Genomic DNA, 18014 nt, shown 5'->3' on the forward strand with positions numbered 1-18014 from the left:
TCTTTCCTCTCGCTCTCTTTCTCCTCTCTTTTTTCTATTATTTTGGCAGACTTTTTGGAATGTCTGGGAGCTAAGAGCTTTGCTTCATGGAGCAGAATTCTGAAGCAAGAAAAAGAGAAAGTTATAGACTAAACCACAGAAAAGTAAACAGTCTGCAGTTAAAATAACTCCGCTTTCATTGAAAACACCCCTCCGTCACAATCGGACTTCTGTGTGCTAAGCTCAGTAAGACGGCATGTTAATAGCGCCCAATTAATAGATTATGTTGCGTAGCTTAAAAGTTGAAGGAGTTTTAATTACTATTTTTCAAATTAAAAGAGTGTGCTTATTCGCCTCCTTCCCTGGGGCGTGTGTGTTGGGGGAAGACGACGACTTAGCTTTCTTTCTGGCTGTTTGCTGAAATTCTTGGCCGTTAAAGTGAGTTGAGGGAGGGAGATGGGTATTTTTCACTCTGTCGGGATGGGGAGAACATGCTGGCGGGCGCTGGGGGATCGGTTCCCAGAGACCTCGAAGAGACAGTGGTCTTGAAGGTTGTGACGTCCACGGGACAGGAGGACGGAGCAGAAGCATCTGGTAAGTGGGACTCTGGGACTTTGATGTCCGAATTCATTTCTGACCTAGATAATCTGAGGAGCGGTGGCCAGGCTCTGCTGTCACCAAGCTTCTGTCCCTCCCAGCATCCTTGCATCGGGTTCCTCCTGCTACTGATTCCAGTTGCAGGTAGTTCCTGGGTTTTTAAAGGTGGCCTCAGCACCCACCCCTTTCTCTTGGTGAAAAGCGGACAGGCCTTTCAGTCAGCATTCAAGGCAGCCCTAAGGTTGTTTTAAACTTCTGCAGCCGCACGCAGCACTCGAACTTTTATGTTGTAACCAGACCGGGTGAAAAATACAATACTACTTAAAAGCAGTCAGGACTTTTGAGGAGCCAGCACCTCCGTGGCGCCACCTCCTACCAGAGTCCCGCCGGTCCCCATTGCCTTCCCCCTCTTTTCTCTGCACAGCTTGGATCCCGGAATTGCGGAATTGGAACTGCGTCTGGGTTCCTTTGGGTTGGGCTGGCTCAGTGCTCCTAGCTCCCTCCGGGTGGGTGCTCCATAGGATGGTTGGTGCTCTACCCTTCCTCCTCTTGCTCTTCCCCACCACTCAGCCCACTGCCTGCCGACCCTGCCAGGGGCGCACCATCCAAACCTCCCCACGCTGGACACGAGCCCCCTGGCGTTCACGGACACGAGTGCACACAGTCCCGCAGCCGCGTAGAGGATTTCCCTTCACACTGGGGCCGGCGCGCGCGCGCGCGCACACACACACACACACTCACATGCCCCCACGCACTTGCACCTGGTCCCCCCGCATCCCGCGCACCCGCCCCGCCCCGCCCCCTGGCGCACTCCCGGCGGGGCCTCTGGCCGGCCCTGCTCAGCGATTGGCGGGAGCCGGAGCCTCCCCAGGCCCGCGCGGCTCCATGAACTGAGCCAGTTAGCACCCTGCCAGTCAGTGCCGCCCGGCCCAGCATGTGCGTGGGTACACACGGGCGCGGACACGCGCGGGCACTCACGAGCTGGACCCGGCCTCCCCCGACCACAGCACTGGACTCTGGGTAAGTCCTCCGTGTCCCGTGGTGGCAGGGGCCTGCGGGACCACAGTGGCTGTGGGCTTGTTAGTTCCAGCAACAGTGTTGGGACAGGGGCATGGTCACGCGGGGAGGGCAGCCTGTCAGTCACTGCTGGTGGGAGGCTCTGGAGGTGACACCTAAGTGCACTGCTCTCCTTCAGCTCCGGACCAGGTTAAAGCTGTGTGCCCTCATTCCATCTTCCCCTCCACGGGAGTTTATGCTTCCTGGTTGCCGCCTTCTTTGGAAAACTGGGCATGTTTACAGATGTAGCTGTAGTTTCTTTTTAATCAGTGAGCCTTGTTCTTTTCAGTCTGAAATCCTAATTATCGCTTTTACTCAGTGGACAGATGCCTGTGTATGTTTTTGTTTTTTGAGGATAAGGCTTACGTGCTATTATTGGGGGCTTAACAGCAGACTAAACTTCCAGAAAGACGCGAGATTTTAATGTGGGTGTAAGGATGATTTCGTTTATTCTCAAGACCAGATTGTCATAGGAGCCAAGATTTCACTTTGCGCGCGTCTGTAACTTTGAAGTGTGGGGAAACTTCCATGCGTTGTTGTTGTTTTTCCCTGGGCTGGGCAACATACCAGGACCGAGTTGAGCGGCCACTGAAGCCTTTTCAAGCATCTTTCATTCTCTACAAGGAGTCGAGCCTCTGGACCAAAAGCTGTCACATTCCTAGCTCATAACTCTTGCTCTGCTGGTATTAAGTTCAGGAGCCCTGCGCTCTCCCAGGACTGTCAGGACACAGGCGTTAAATAAAATCCCATCCAAAGACCTGAAATAAGTGGTGTCAAACAGTGAGCTACTCATATCGAAACGATGATTTTTTTTGTGGGACACAGCCTGTGCTGTATCAATTTGTGGCTAACACGCAAAGTTTTAAAATTCTCCAGTAAAGCTTTATGAGCTAAAGGCACATCACAAATGCTCTTTGAGGTTTGGAAATTCCAGTCCGATTTGTGTCCCCGACTTTAGAGAATTGTCGCGGAACTAGAAAGTGAGAGTTCCAAGTTTGGAGAGATTTGTTAGTGCATATAAAAATTCCAGTGTCCCCGAAAACACCAATCTTGTAGCTTTATGCTTAATGCTGTTTTGATATAAAAAATCCAGGTGAATCTGGACCCATTTCATGTTTACCTGTTGTTTGATCACAAGCTCTAGGTGACTTATCTAACCAGTCCACTAGGATTTTGAAAACCATCCTTTGTCATCAGTTGCCTGGCACGACAGAGCTGCATGCACACCTACGTGTGAACATCCTTCCCCCTCCCTCGAAGGTTTTTTGTGATATTAAATAAAAAAACAGCCTTGTTGAGTTTTTCATCGTAAAAAAAAATCAGATGTTTTATGTATGGTAAGGATCCCAGGAGCATAGCAGATTTGTATCTAAGAAGTAAGTTGTCTCAGAAATATGTCCAAAATGGTTTTAACTTAACCTGTTAAAGTCCTGCATGCTGTGTGTTTATTAAATATGTCTCACGATCAGAAGTGGACTTTTCCTTTTCGAAAAGTAATATTAGCTCTGATTTTTCTTACTAGCTTAGCAAAACAAAATCAAACCAAAGGGAGCTTTTATTTCAAGATACACAGGAGTTAATGTTTCAAAAAACCCTTTATTATTCCCCGGTGACAAAAGTTTGCAGGTTTGCACTGGTCATGGGAGCCCGGGGTTATGGGAAGACGTTGTCAGGTTGAATCAGTGTCATGGTGCCTGCTCTGTCACAGGGCTCCATTCAGGAGGTGTTGACAGAGGGACACCAACCTCTTGCTGGGGGGGACGGGTGGTTGAGGGACCTTAAAGACAGAGCCCCTGCTTTGTGACACTGAGCTCTCTGCTGTTAGGTAGGCTGTGTTTCTGAGTGCGGGTATTTTGTTCCCTCCCGTTCCTCCTCATATTTTCTCTCTGAGATGCAGGGTTCCAAGTGTAGCAGAACTCTTGGGGTTGTTGCTGCTTTTCCCTACACATGTAGTCCTGTGGACTTTCCCGAGAAGAAGTGCCTTCGAGACAGAGTGACGCTCTTCACCTTGAATCTGTAGAGCCATTAAGTTCAGGATCAGTATTCCTAGGAGACATAAGCTGGTGTGCTGGCTCGCCATTTAAGTAGACAGGTGACGGAATTACTCTGTGGTGACCTGGTGAGTGGTGTTTGGAGGTCTGTCGATATAGGAATGGGTCACTCACACAGAATGTACCAGCCTTACTTACTTGCTAGATGATCTCCTCATCAGTGTTCCCAACGCCCGTATTCATGGTCAGGTTATTAGTTGTTAACTATACAACGTCCCCGTTGGACTTCTCCAGTTGGCTACTTCAAGGGAGTTATTGTAGGTCTACTTACTCTCATCTGAACTAGTTTTGCAAAAATATCCAGGGTGGGTTCCTCCCTTCAACATTACCCTTTATCTTAGACATTTTAGTGTCACAAAGAGAGAGGATTCAATGGTTCGTATTTGGGAATCTGGGGACCTTAGTGAAAGGCAGGCAGGAGAGCTAAAATTACTTTCCTAAATTTAAGTTCGAGTAAAATGTAGACAACAGCAAGAAATTAGAGGGTGCCTCTAAAAATGGAGCTCTTGGTCTAAGTTTTGGATTTGAACTAACTTTTAAGTTCTTCTGTTTTTGTAGTGGCTGGTCATAGCCAGGAAGGCTCTGATTGTGTACAGGAAACAATCATCTAATGCAGAAAGGACAAAGTATGCTTCAAGGTGTGTGCATGCATGCAGGAAGACCAGTCTTGCTCAACAGGCTGCACATGAGGCACTAGTCTACAAGTGTATGAGACAAGCTGTTTAGATGAAGTTATCTGCCACTTAAAAATTCTGATCCAGAAGAAATAGGCACCAGCTTTGACCTGGGGCTAACTGTTAGCATGTTCAAAGTTTTTTTTTTTTTTTAGATGTAGGTCTGTAGTTGTTTCCTGTAAAATGTAAAGCTTTGTTTTTGAGCTGTCTAACTGAAAACTTGATTTTCATGTACATCCTCATCTCCAATGTGATTCTGTAGGGCCAACCTTTTTCTAGTAATTCTTCCTGCAAAACACACTTTAGAGGGGGGAAAAAAGCACCATTCCACTGCAGGGAAACATGATGGGCAAATCTAGGACGCCTTCTGAAAAACAGGGATCCCTCATTTTCGTCATTGGCAAGGTCTCCCAAGTTCTTGCAGAAAGTGAGGAAGTTTTGTGTGCAGGGAGCAGAGTGGAGAAGTCTTATTCGGTGATGCTGTCATTGTCTTGTTTTCAGTAAGTGATTCTTAGCGATTTGGGTAAGGACTAATTTTTTTTTCCTGACACCAATTGGGAATGCTGGTCTACAGATTTCCGAGGCTCATGAATGGAATTACAGTTGCGAAGTGGAAGGCAGAGGGAGACACGGCAGAGAGCTGCTTTTGTGGGTACTAGAAAGGGGGTCTGTGTGGTTACTTTTCAGGAACGTTCACTAGTGTGTGGCCGTAGCTGCATCTAGGGTGGGAATGTCTGGTTCTGAGTATCTTTCCATGTTAGACAAGATAGACGTTGCTGGCACTCTGTGTTCTTTTGGGCGATAAGAGCAACCTAAGCTCCTAGGAGGTCTGGTCTCTTCATGCTACCTTCATACGATGGGAAAGTAGTCCTGCGTGACACAGGACAGTCTGTTGTGCCCCTCATAATCAGACCACTGGAATTTCAAGAGCTATGGCCACTTTCTATCTCCCAAGCCCAGTTGCTCTTTCCTGTTAATAATCCTCTGGCCAAAAGGGGGGAAAAAGAGATTGTAGAGGAAATGGTGTTTTTCTGGGTCTTCCAAAGGCAGTGGTCCTTCTTGGTGGTGAAGGTGTTTGCCCAGGTTGAGAGCAGGGAGGGAGGGGCCTGGCTCTCTGGTATTGAGCAGAAGTTTCTCCTGGACAGGCAGGTTACAGAACTGCCCGAGGATTGTAAATCCCTCCACCTTTCCCGAGTTACCAGCACGGGCAGAGATTGAGTGAGACTGGGGAGAGGGAACCCAAGGTCAAATCCACCAGCTGAAGAATTAATTGGACGTTTGTTGGTGCTGCCTTGGACCTCAGGGAGCAAGCGACAGCACTCTTAGATGTGACTGGGCCTTTCAGGAACCCGAAGAAAACAAACTCCCGACGGAATTCTGCTGAATTAAGCCATTTCCCTAGTTTATCAGAATCCTATATGGTCCCCCCCCCATTACAAGACAGTTTGTGTGATACCGTGGCACGCCCTCAGCACTGCTGCAGGCAGAGCAGGGGTGATATCGAGGCAGAATTTGTAGCCATCGCACTGATGGTAAGTTTATAAGGGATGGAGAAGCAGGCTGCATGCTGCTGGCATCATTCTGCTGCCTTTAGCTGCGAGGGTGGAGGTGGGAAGTGTAAGTTCCTGCGAGGCAGGGATTTTAGGAACAGAGAGTTCCTCTGGAAACCCACCTCTGCGTGTAACCGATACACAGAATCCTGCTAGAAGCTCCGGTCAATGAGGGCGAAAGAAACTGCAAGGGGGACCGGCAGGAGGAGGGAGGTGATGGTCACCATACAACGTGGGGGAGGGGAGGCCTTGACCCCCAAGACTGAATGTGGTTCACTGGGGGTGGGGGAGACATTTGAAGAGGCAGACATGCAAATGCCCAGACACAAGCTGACTGAAGCCCGCACCAGTAAAGCGAGATGTTCTGAAACACCAACCACTCGCGGGATCTGAACAGACAACTGCTAAGTTAAACATTTCAGAAAGCAAAGACTCCTCTTGGTGGGGGGGTGGTGAGCGAGGTGAAAACAATTTGTAAAGACATAGGCAGGTGGAGGACGCTTTGAAAGGCTTCCTGCTTTAAACCCCACCGAGCCCTGTGATCCTCCCACGGACGGGGCAAATCTGGGTCTGTAATGCGCGGAGTTTAAACCCGTCTTGTGCAAGGCTTGCTGATTTTGCTGCGCACCACCGCACAGCAGCAGGATGACAGAGTAAGCAAAGGTGGAGAAAAAAATCCTCCCCCCCCAGGTCTGTTTGATCCTGGCAGTAAGACTTTCTTTACTGCAGGGTTTTAAAATAGGAGTAATGACAATTAAGACCGAATCCAAGAAGCGTTCCAAGCTCCCCCCCCCAAAAAATGTATGCTGCATCAGCATTATGAACAGCATTTACCCTAAACTCTGAGACCCACCCAAACCCCAGCCTTCAAGACAGAGAGATATTTATGGATTATGTATCGCAGCTGGGGTAGTGACAATTCTAAAGTCATAATGTCTTGTGATGGAACCTAGGTCTTTTTTTTTTTTCAGTTTGCCAAGACTTGCAAACACAGGCGATCAGGCAGAATGACTCAAAATGGCTCATTTTCCTCTTAGTGCCGTGTAAATAAACTGCAAATCTAGAGATAAAAGCAATAAAAGCCTTCCCTATGACCCAGCCGGGTCACATTAAGAGTGAATGTGTGGCATGCGGTTAGCACCGTTATTTTCTTTCTAACAAAAATTAAGCATTAAATCATGTTAAATTTTCTTCATTAATTTTGAGTGACTTGGAAACATGTTTTAAGTTTATTGGTCTCCTGTTAAATTCAAGCACTGTCCTAAAGGTCAAATGGGGAGCATGTATCAAACAAAAATCACTAAAGCATGGAACATATCCAGAGATTAGACAAACTGTTGAATTATTCATTGGGAATTGCTAGAACATTCCAGCAAGCAGCCCATCTGTCCACCTGTCTGTCTGAGTCCAGAAAGCTATGGCATGCCTGTAACTTTCTCCTTTAGCTGTATGAACAGCATGTAACCAAGACTATAGCTCATTTGGCTTCAGATACCTTTTGCTGGGGAGGTTGCACCTGTGCCAGGATGCTCTAGACGCAGGAACTTTGTGGCAGTTATCTTCAGATGGACGTTAACACAGGATCCCCGATGCACCAGAGAATGCAGGGCATGCAGAGGAGATACAAATTGGGTCGTGACTGCTCAACACTCTTCACTGCGGAAGTCGTGTGACTGGCTGGCTTAGTTCTTGCTTTGACTCCCCCTAAAGTGATGGACTTTGATCTGGGATTACAAGAACATGTCCTTTCCTTCCTTATGTGGCTTTTGGTCAGGGTAGTTTACTACAGAAGTGAAACCAGAAAGGGGGCGGGTGTGTGTGTGTGTGAATTTACATGCCATAGTTTCCAGAAGAGGGCCACACGCATGTCACAGAAATATACAAAGGAGATAGATGCACACTCGTGAGTGTTATGAAATAGGGTGACTACAAATGGATGGGTTCCAGCATCTACGTTGGCTCCTATGTGATGGGTGCCAGGGGGCTCCATTGATTCTGTGCTAGAATCAGCCCGGTGCAAGGCTGTGGGTGGGTTCTGTTGCTGGGTCAACTTCTTGCCGCAGCCTTTTCTTCCCACTGGATTCAATTTATTTAGAATATTCTCTGTGTCTCTGGGTAGCCTGCATTTTACGAGGCCTGTGTACGACCCCACTAAGACCCCTCTCGGCCACTGTGCCTGTGCATTCTTCCTGGTTGTTTCACTTTAGATTCAGGGTTATATATTTTGTATCCATTGTATTTTAGAGCTCTTTGATAAATTGCATATGTCCTTGTCCACACCATTTTTGGGGGGACAAGCTAGATTATAAATGCAATAGTTCAAATCCTAACTTGAGCCCTCTGGTCCTTGCCTCGGGAGGACCAGTAAGTGCTCTTCAAAGCCAAAGAGATGATCAGGCCAGGGTGGTCTTGGGTCTGGACAGAACATGTAGCAGGACAGTGGCCTGCAGAGGGCTGGGAGAGGCAGGCTCAGTGGGTGTAGGCTTGTGGGCAATATGGAACCATGGGGCTGGCTAACACACAATGCAAGAAATGCCCAAGTCCCTCCTGGGTTTCGGAGGGATCAACCTAGACACCAACTTCAATAACCCAAGAGTAGAACTGAAAGAAGCAAATTTGTGGCAGAGAAGGAGAAGGAAGGGTGCTGTGGAAAGTGGCAGGCAACACTTCACCAGAGGGCACAGGTTACCCTTGCCATGCCTGCGCCATCCCCAGTTTTCAGAACAGCAAGGTGTGCCTCGGGGGACCAACTGCAGCTCAGTGACAGTGGTAGTTAACTACAAGGGCCATCCTAATACCTTTCTTTGTGGTGGGAGATCCTAGCCGTGCTGGGCAGGGGAGATGGAACTCCAGTCCTGTGCAGTTTAAAATGCTATAGGAGACACTTGTGAGAAAAGTGGAAGGAGAAACTAATTCTAATCCTGTAGCTCACAGAGCACATAACCAAAGTACTACCATTCCCAGTGTAACTCATGTAGCAACACTGATGAGTTAGTTTGCATTGTCTGTTTTTTTTCTTCGGTATTAGATCCAGTATGTGTGGGTCCCACCCACAGCATAATCCCACCAGGAGTCTCACAGTAGCCACATGGCCTTGGCTGCCATTTTGGACATTGTATCACTAGAATGTTCAGCTTGCAACCTTAAAGCTCAATATAATCACCTTATCACCAAAACAGAAACTTTGTAACATTGTATCTTCACGAATAACGTCCACCTAAAATATACCTATGAGATCAAGTTTGAGGTCAACAGAGAATACTACCAGAACACTTTCATCACAGGAAGCTGTGGCATGCCTGTAACTATCTCTCTTAACTAAGTTTGTGGATAGTATGTAACCAAGACTATAGTTTGGCTTCAAATATTTTTGCTGAGGAGATTGCACCCATGCCAGGATGCTCTAGACAAAGGGAGGGTCTTTGGGATACTGCATCTGCAGGTTCCCAGCTGGAAGGAGAATATATTGATAATTTCCTATTGAGTCAGTTCATACTATCATCATCATCATCATCATCAATTATTATCAATAAGTCTGTGGTGCTGGGGATTGAACCTAGGACTGCATAGGTGCTAACTTCATGCTTCCAGACTGAAATTTTATATTCCCAGTTAACAAACGGTGTTGCCTCCGTGGGACTCATGCCCTGACAGCTTCATGCACATGAAATATTAGTGGGCACCCGCTATTTAAATGTAATCCCAGCATCATGACACAGCTCTCATTTTGTGTGTTTCCTGAGTACCGTACCATTTATCATTCGAAGATGTGGTTTTTAAAGGGCTGGTAGCCCTGCGAATGAAAGCCTATCAGTGGACTGGACCACCTCAGAGTTCACTTTGCAGACACTGCGATCTCACCGTTGGTAAAGGCAAGTGCAAAGTACAAGGGAGAGCGGGTCTTCCTTTTTTATGTAAAACCGAAGTTTACAGGGCTGGGTCTTACAGAATTGATTTAAGCTGCTCCTCTCTCCTCTCTGTGTCGCTGGCTAGCTTACCCTTTAAACCGTGCCTGTTTTAGAGCTTCCTTTGGTTTTTGGGCAAAGGCAAATCTTCACTAGCCCGTTTGTCCTCAGATTAAGAAACCTGTGTCCAGCACTGATGCCTGGAGTGTAGCAGTTCTTAGCTCGGGGCTCCCCGTAGGTGGGTGTTCCTGTTGTTGCCAGCGCATAGCCGGGGGATTTCATTCTCTTGCCCTGGTTTATTATTCCCTGCAGGCGTACACACCATAAAAGAACCATTAAAAAACTGTTAAGTAAAATATGCAAGGCTTCTCTCAACTCTAATCGCTGTATCAAATTTTATACCTCAATCAGGCAGTGGTTGGTGGCCAAACATTAATGGAGAAGACTATCTCTTGGATTCTTAAACAAAAGACACGCCCCCCCCCAATTCTAGGCCCACTGTCAAAGTCTCTTTCTGGCTTCATTGTCAATCACTTAGAAAGCAGACGGGCGAGCAGCACTTTATTAGATGGATGGTTGACTCCTGTGCCTTCAAATGGAGGCAGTGAGTAGAATCTCATAGTCCTTCCTGCTTCTCTGTGTGTGTGTGTGTATGTGTGTGTGTATGTATGTATGTATGTATGTATGTATGTATGCATGTATGTATGTATGTATGTTTATGTGTGTTTATGAGATACCATCTGATTTGTATTGGACTGACCTCAAACTTGCCATGTAGCCAAGGCTGGCCTTGTAGCCCTAATCCTCCTCTCTCCACCCTTCACCTGCCAAGTGCTGGGATTACATCCTGAGCTCAATTCTGTGTCATCACCACATGACAATGGCTACCGGGCAGAAAGGCCCTTTAGAGGTAGCTGCTGTCTGCTCCCAGACACACCGGAGGTGGGGGCAGAGTGGGGTGCCGGTACGGCATCCATTTAAGTCATTTTCCCTCGGGAGGACGAGCTAATTTAAAATCCTGAGCCGCATCAAGGAGGCCAGAACACATAGGGACTTCTCAAACAAATGTCACCTGGGCGAGGCTCAGTGTGAACATGTGTGAATACGAAAACATGTGAGGCCGGCGATCTAAACACGGTGAACACAAGACCAACTGTGCTGATGGAAGCCATGTGCGCTTGCTCATTCTGGAAAAAAAAAGCCTCCCATCCCAGCAACCAGGGCCTCCACACTGTCCGTGCCCTCGCTGGGAGGGGTTCGTGTGCGTGGCCTCTGTGTGTGGGCTGACTGTTTGCCACATCATCAGGGAAGACCCTGGAGCACAACTGCTTCATACAGGATGACCAGCTCATGGGTGCTGTTCCCAGCTGAAGGACAACAGAGGTGACAGACCCACATTTATGGGTGTGAGAAGCCTTAAACTGGACTCTTGGAGTCTGTTATATTTAGTTAAAGTTGGGGCAATAGGAGCCACGGGGCTGGGTTTTCCCTCCAGGCTGAGCAATGTATATGTTATAGGGATGCGTGGGTGAGTTCAGTGACATTACAAGTGACACCCAGTCGAGTCACCTCGTAAAGCCATCTGATCATGGCTAATCCTCTCCTGCTCCCCCCCAACCCCCCACCCCACACACACAGCGGAGCTCATAGATTTCTGCCTCTGCCTTTTCATCCGTCTCTTCCCACAGCTCTCTCCTCTGTGAGATGTGGGGCCTACTGTCCTCAGACTGTCAGCAGAGTTTTTACCTGCAGTCAACACACAGGGATGAACAGAAACAAGCCTTCGGGTCTAATGAAATCAGCCTGCAGATCTGCCGTGCCTTCAGAATATCCTGCCTCTGCTTTCTGTCCCGTGTCTGGTTCTCATGGAAATTTGTGTCTGGGAATGAGGGGTTGCCGGAGCAGATTTTCTGGGGGCAGGTGCTGTGTTCTTTGGCCATTCCCATTGGGTATCAGGACCCTTTGAGGGGGTTAGGGGCCAGAGGCCTCGGAGCCAAGAAGATTACCAAGCTATCTTCTAAGATGGTAGAGATTTTTTTAAAGGACTTTCTGTTTTTTTATAATTATTCATAAATATGCCTTAGCCTGGGGTTTTCAGTACAATAAAAAAAACCATATTCTACTTACTACCATTCCTCTATAAGTTACACGTGGAGCTCTCTGTGAGGGTGTTTCTGGATTCGGTAGCCCTCACACACATGACCTCAGGACTGAGGGTGCGACAATGGGGGTTTCTCTCTGGGCACAGGGTGGGACAGAGTATGGGGGCAGTCGGCTCCCCAAGAAGTTATGAATAAAGATGACCAGAGAAGAGATGAGGAACGTCAGGGTTAGATTTGTCCTGCAAAGGAGATTTTCGATTTTCTCAGTCTCTGTTTGCCAAGCAAAAACAAGAGTCATGCCATACTTGAGGATTTTTTTTTTTTGAGATACTCAGTAAGGATGTCTGATTAACCCGGGAAGAGGGGAAGATCGGTTTCCCAGGTTTTGTGTTTTTTTTCTTCCTTCCTTCCTTCCTTCCTTCCTTCCTTCCTTCCTTCCTTCCTCCCTCCCTCCCTCCCTCCCTCCTTCCTTCCTCTTTTTCTCCCTCCTAGTCCCAAGCTTCTCCTCCCCTCCCCCTCTGGTTTTGTCTCTTACGCTTCACACCCTTGTCTTTAGGCAGTTACAGAGCCGAGGCAGTGCGCAGTTGCCTTTGCATTTCCAAAAGGGCCCCCATTAAACACACAAAATCCGGCGAGGGAGATGGCTTAGTCGGTAAGGTGCTTGCTGAGTTTGGATTCTCAGCGCCCAGGTAAGAAGCCAGGGCTGGTGGTTCACATCTGTAATTCTAGCTCCACGAAGGCAGACAGAGGACCCCACACAGCTTGCTAGCCTCTTCATTTCGTACAGTCGGTGGGCTCCAGGCCCAGCCAGAGACCCTGTCTTATATAAGAAGGTGGACAGCAGACCTGAGAAACAGCACCTGACGTTCACCTCTGGCCTCCGTTTGCATACACACCTCCACACAGGCACAAGCACCCACACTCCGCGCACGCACAGGTGTGTGCACACACAACCTACGTAGTTCCTGGCCGTGCACTCCTCACGGTGAAAGGTGCCAGGGTACTTTTTCAGAGCGTGCAAGGTCAGATTGGCAAACGGGGTTGTGAAAGACTGTCCCCCGAGACAGAGAGAGCATTGCGCTTCACGGCTGGGTGAGTCCCCTGTGGGAGGGGGCCTGCCTTTATTTCCTGTCTTCACGGAGACTCCTAGCTCACCCCGGACATCCACACGCAGGTCGTGTGGCTCGGTCGCTCCTGCAGCTGGATCGCATTGACTGATGTTTGCCCTCCAGTAAAAATGGAAATAGGCTAGAAAACAAACAACAATGAAGCAGACGTGCCGAGTTTCAACCAAAAAAAAATCAATCTGGAGAGAAAAACACTTGGGCTGGCGTCAAGGGAAACAAGACCACGCCAGCACAAATTCTTATGAAAATGACCGGAGAGTAGTATTTTCATGAGACGGCAGCTGACTCAGAGCTGGAAGGGAGCTCTGTGCACGGCAGAGTGGAGCAACCACCCACGCCCTGGAGCTGACAGGATCGCTTAAGCGCAGTTACTAGAAATGACCCAAGAGCCAAAAATAGGAAAGTGGGTGAGGGAGAGCCAGGCTCCCATGAAGGGAAAGTGTGTTTGAGAAACCAGGGCAGAGGCGTTAAGAGTCTGGCTTTGTATTTGGGCTCCTCTTGGTCACTTTCGGGGCTAACCATCTTCAGCCCCTCAGAAAGCCAACAGCCTATGCAAGAGCCCCTTAGAAGAAACCCCCAGTGGTAACCGTCTGTGTGAATACACAGGGCACGGCCATCTTGCAGAGATGAGGGTGCTATATTTCCTAGCGACGTTAAAAACCCAATCACCTAAAAACACGAAACACGAAACTTTTAAAGTGCTTTGAAGCCACGAGTGGAAAATCCCACAGCTGACCTCTGTCAGATCACAGCCAGAACAAGGTGTGCTAAAGCCACAGTTTAAAATTAGCTCTGGGTACTGGGGAGACAGCTAGTTTGGTAAAGTTCTTTCTGAACAGGTACAAGGACCTGTCTCAGCTCTCTGGTACCTGTGTAAAACGGCAGATGTGGCAGTCTGTACCTGTAATTCTAGTGCTGGAGATGGAGACAGAAGGATCCTTGGGGCTTGTTGGCCAGCCAGATTAGCTGCATCCCTGAGCTCCAGGTTCATTGAGAGACCCTGTCTCAAAAAATAGGATGGAGAATGATTGAGATTGAGGAAGACACCCTGGCTTGCATATGCACACGCATGTACATGTACACGCACATGCACACACACACACACACACACGTTTTTGCTGTTTGTGTGTGTAGTCGGAAGACTGGTCCTGCCAGAAGACACATATTTGCCTGCCGTGATAAATCAGAGAACCAGGAAGCAGCCCCCTCTTGTCTGTGGCATGTGCCACAGTTCAAAGGAGTCAGGGTTATGTCCTGTGTTCCCTGAAGATGTGTGCCCTCCCTTGCTGCAGGTGAGGGTCACAAGGTACACGTAGCTCCCTGAGCTTGTCCAGAAAGATGGCTTCACCTTCCCCATTCAGGTCTCAGTTCCCCCAAACTAGCAATTAAACCGTCCCATAAATCCCCCATCTGAGGTAGTGAAACGTAATTTTATATGACCCCTGTGCCCCCACACCCTGTCTGATTGCTACCAGTTGGCCGGAGGCTGGACACAAGAAGCAGGAGGTTCAGAGCGCGCCACGTGGCAAAGGCCTCTGCTCACACGCTTGGGGTTTGGTCTGCATTCCCTGACAATTTGAATTGGAGCTGGTCAAAAACTCTGCAGTTCACTTGGTTCTTGTGCCTGTGTGTGTGTGTGTGTGTGTGTGACAGAGAGAGGGGGAGGAGAGGGGGAAGAGAGAGAAAGAGAGAGAATGAGTGAGAGAGAGAGGGAGAGAGTGAGGAAGAGAGAGAGGAGAGAGAAAGGGGAGAGGGAGACAGATTGAGAGGGAGAGAGACAGAGGGAGAGAGAGGGAGGGAGGGAGGGAGGGAGGGAGAGAGAGAGAGAGAGAGAGAGAGAGAGAGAGAGAGAGAGAGAGAGAGAGAGAGAGAGAGAGAGAGAGAGAATATGTGTCTGCATGTAGAGGCCAGTGGACAGCCTTGGGTGCCAACCACTGTTTCTGAAACAGAGTTTCTTATTGGTCTGAGCTTGCCAAGCAGAGCGGGTCATCTGTCTCCAGCGATCCTTAAGGGATTCATCTGTCCCTGCCTCCCTAGCACTGGTTTTATAAGTGCATGCCTCACCACAGTACTTTGTCTTAAAAACAAGACAAAACAAAACAAAAAAAAGCCCCAGCAGCAACAGCACGTGGGTCCTGGGAGTAAACTCGGGTTCTTGGGCTTGTGTAGAAAGGGCTTTACCAGCAGCCTCCTCTGAGGCCCCTGCTTGGCTCTCTTTGGTAGAGAACTTTGATGCAAAAACAAGAGCGGGTGCCGCTGAGGGAGGGGTTAGGTAGGAAGTGAGGGGGAAGGAAGAGCAGGGACAGCAGTGACCAACGGTCAGGGGTAAAACAGGGCTGTGAGCTGAGGGAGATCCACTGTTACCCTGGGAGAGGCTCGGAGCAAGACAGGACCCATCCCTCCGCTTGGCTGTGGCGGAGTCTGACCCCCTTATGCTGCACTCACACTGAGGGTCCTCTTAATCTGGGGGAGGGGTGACAGGGAGGAGCGGGAGCCTGTAAACTTCAGGACCTCACCCTGGGGATCCTCTGATGGGCTGTGATGGGCGGACTGCATGGGTTCCAGCACCTCTCCCTCTCCCTCTTTCTCTACCTCCCCTCCTCCTTCCTTGTCCCCCCATGTGGTGTGTGTGTGTGTGTGTGTGTGTGTGTGTGTGTGTGCACCACCTTGTGCAGTGCCCACAGAGGCCAGAAGAGGGCGACAGATCTGCCGGAGCTTCAAGCAGTTGTCATTGGAGCTAAGAAACGAACTCTGGTCCTCTGAAAGAGCAGTAAGCACTCTTAATCACCGAGCCGTCACTCCAGCCCCTAGCATATTCTTTTCATGCAAGGGAGCCGTGTTTATAGACCAGGAGCCATCTGCAACATTGGGAATTGTGTGAGTGGTTTTTGTTCCTATGTCCCGGCATGTAATTCCCTACGGTCCTCAGGAAGTTAAAAATGGTGTCTCTCTGATTGATACTAAGTTGGCTGGTGTTGGCAAACCCCTGTTTACCAGAAAGATCTAGGGAGACTCACTCCTGGCTCTGGGGAAGGAAGAGGGAGGGATGGAGCTCCAGCTGGCAGCCGGCAGGTCAATAAGTTTGTCGGTCATGGTTATGTGATGGAGCCTGGGTGAGAACTCCAGGCTTCCTTGACGACGGAAGCTGAACGTGGATGTTCCAGGAAGGTGGTTCATCAGCCTCTCTCCCCCTCACCTGGGGCAGCTCTCCACCTGTGTCCATCCGTGCTCTCTGTGTCCTTGACAACAAACCGGTGAATGGATGAGAAGCAGCTGTGGGTCTGACCCCTTCTCCCCAGGACAGAGTGCACCTCTCCCGAGTCATATGGGGGGATGGGGCTCACCCCTGTCTCCTGCTGGAGCCAGTCAGGTTTCCAGCAGAAACTCACGAATGCCTGGCAAGTCCATTGGGTTGCTGCCTCCCTCGTCCCCCCTCCCCCACCCTCAGATCACACCCCCCTCCAACCAGTGGTACTCATGGTTTCAGCTGGACTGGAATTCCAGGGACTGTGAGTTGTGGTGGTGGTTAGCTTCATCTTTCTACAGCCACGGACACAGTGGCTGGCTTTCTGACATTCTTGGAGTGACACCCTCCCTCCCCTCCGACCTCTGCTTGGCTCTGACAGTTTCGGAGGTGAGTTCAGGAGGGCGGCCTGTGGCGGTGTTTCAGGGGTGCGCCACCAGCGACAAGAGCCGGCCTGGCTTCGTTTCCTACAAATGGAAGACTATTCTTGGCTTCAGCCTTGCCAGGGGTCATGCCCTGTGACCCTGTGGGTGAGCCTGAGTGTGTCTGTGTCATGCAGCTGTTGGCTGGTGGGTTGTGGGGTGACCTAAAGGTGGTGCCGGCCATCCCTTTGTGTATCGTGGGAATGCGGAGCATGAAGACACAGTAAAAAATATTTAAGTTACATCTTTCCGCCCTCAGGACATAACAGCTTGCAAAATAGCGACACCACGTAGGGAAGGAGATCTACCTCAAAGTGGATGCTTTAAAATATTCTTATAACTCGTTTGGTCCAACCCAACAGCACACTGCTGAATAAAAGGCATAGATGCCGCTGAGTAAGTTTATTGAAAAAGTTGCTTTTGTGCCTCGTTTACTTTGAAGCTGTCTGACGCCCTGTTGCAGCATAGTTTTGTCCATGCCATCTATCTCAGCTGAGTTTAGGCTCTTCCCAGGGTCCTGTTAGCCACTAGAGTTCTCAGACTTGGGTGCAGAATGCAGGTGATCAGGCTTACCAAGGCTGCCTGAGTCGGGCTTTCCTGTGCATCTGAAACTCAGCAGGCTCCCACGTTTCCTGATCGAAAGCAGCTGTGAGGCACCACGATGCACCTTACCAGGCCTGGTTCTTGCTTGGCTCTTGGTGTGCCTCTTCTCCGAGTTGCCCCGCCCGCCACTCAGTCCAAGGCCTTTGTGTTGACGGTTTGCCTGGGCGTCAGAAACATTTCCCCCACTCCAGAGCGACACTTTGTGGACTTCCAGCTCTTCTCAGTGTTGCAGAGGCCAGGGGGTATCAATCCCTTGTTATTTCCTTTTTCTGAGCATTGATCTCAGGGTTCCAAAGCATCACAGTGATGTACCCCACGGAGGTCATCTATGATCACACACATACACGCACACACACACACACGCACAGATGCCCAGATGTGCACCTATGCACACTTCAGGGGTTGGGGGAGACAGGTCTGGAAAGGCAGTGAGCCTGACATGATTTTTCTACTGACTAGACGGCACAGAGAGACAGGGAGAGCAGAGGACTCCAGCCAGGTGTTAGTAAGGGCGGATGATCGGCTCCAGCCTGGAGATCTGGTCCCAGGTCTGCCTCTTAACGTGGTTACATCCTACTTCCTCACTCACATTCACTCCGTTGTAACTTGAGTCTGGCTTTTGCTTGTAAACCACCTGTTTGCCTCTTTTTTGATGCTGTGCCTTGTATCCCAGTAGATATTTTAAAAGCAAACGTTTGCGTTCT

The 18014-nt window shown here is 49.2% G+C and overlaps 1 protein-coding gene across 6 annotated transcripts in view; it reads left to right on the forward strand.

Annotated features, from left to right (window-relative positions):
* The first annotated feature begins 258 nt into the window (after nucleotides 1–258).
* Nucleotides 259–18014, forward strand: part of Erg (ETS transcription factor ERG) — a 208968-nt gene continuing 191212 nt past the window's right edge. For 2 of the 6 annotated variants that reach the window (XM_040750404.1, XM_040750407.1), the window contains exon 1: nucleotides 259–573. The gene's annotated coding sequence lies outside the window, so the exon portion shown is untranslated. Of the gene's footprint in view, nucleotides 574–1526; nucleotides 1597–16583; nucleotides 16676–18014 lie in introns of those variants that run through there. The other 4 variants (XM_040750410.1, XM_040750409.1, XM_040750406.1 and 1 more) reach the window with 4 other exon arrangements.

Source organism: Mesocricetus auratus, unplaced genomic scaffold (genome assembly GCF_017639785.1).
Source record: "Mesocricetus auratus isolate SY011 unplaced genomic scaffold, BCM_Maur_2.0 Super-Scaffold_100008, whole genome shotgun sequence".
Lineage (NCBI taxonomy): Eukaryota > Metazoa > Chordata > Mammalia > Rodentia > Cricetidae > Mesocricetus > Mesocricetus auratus.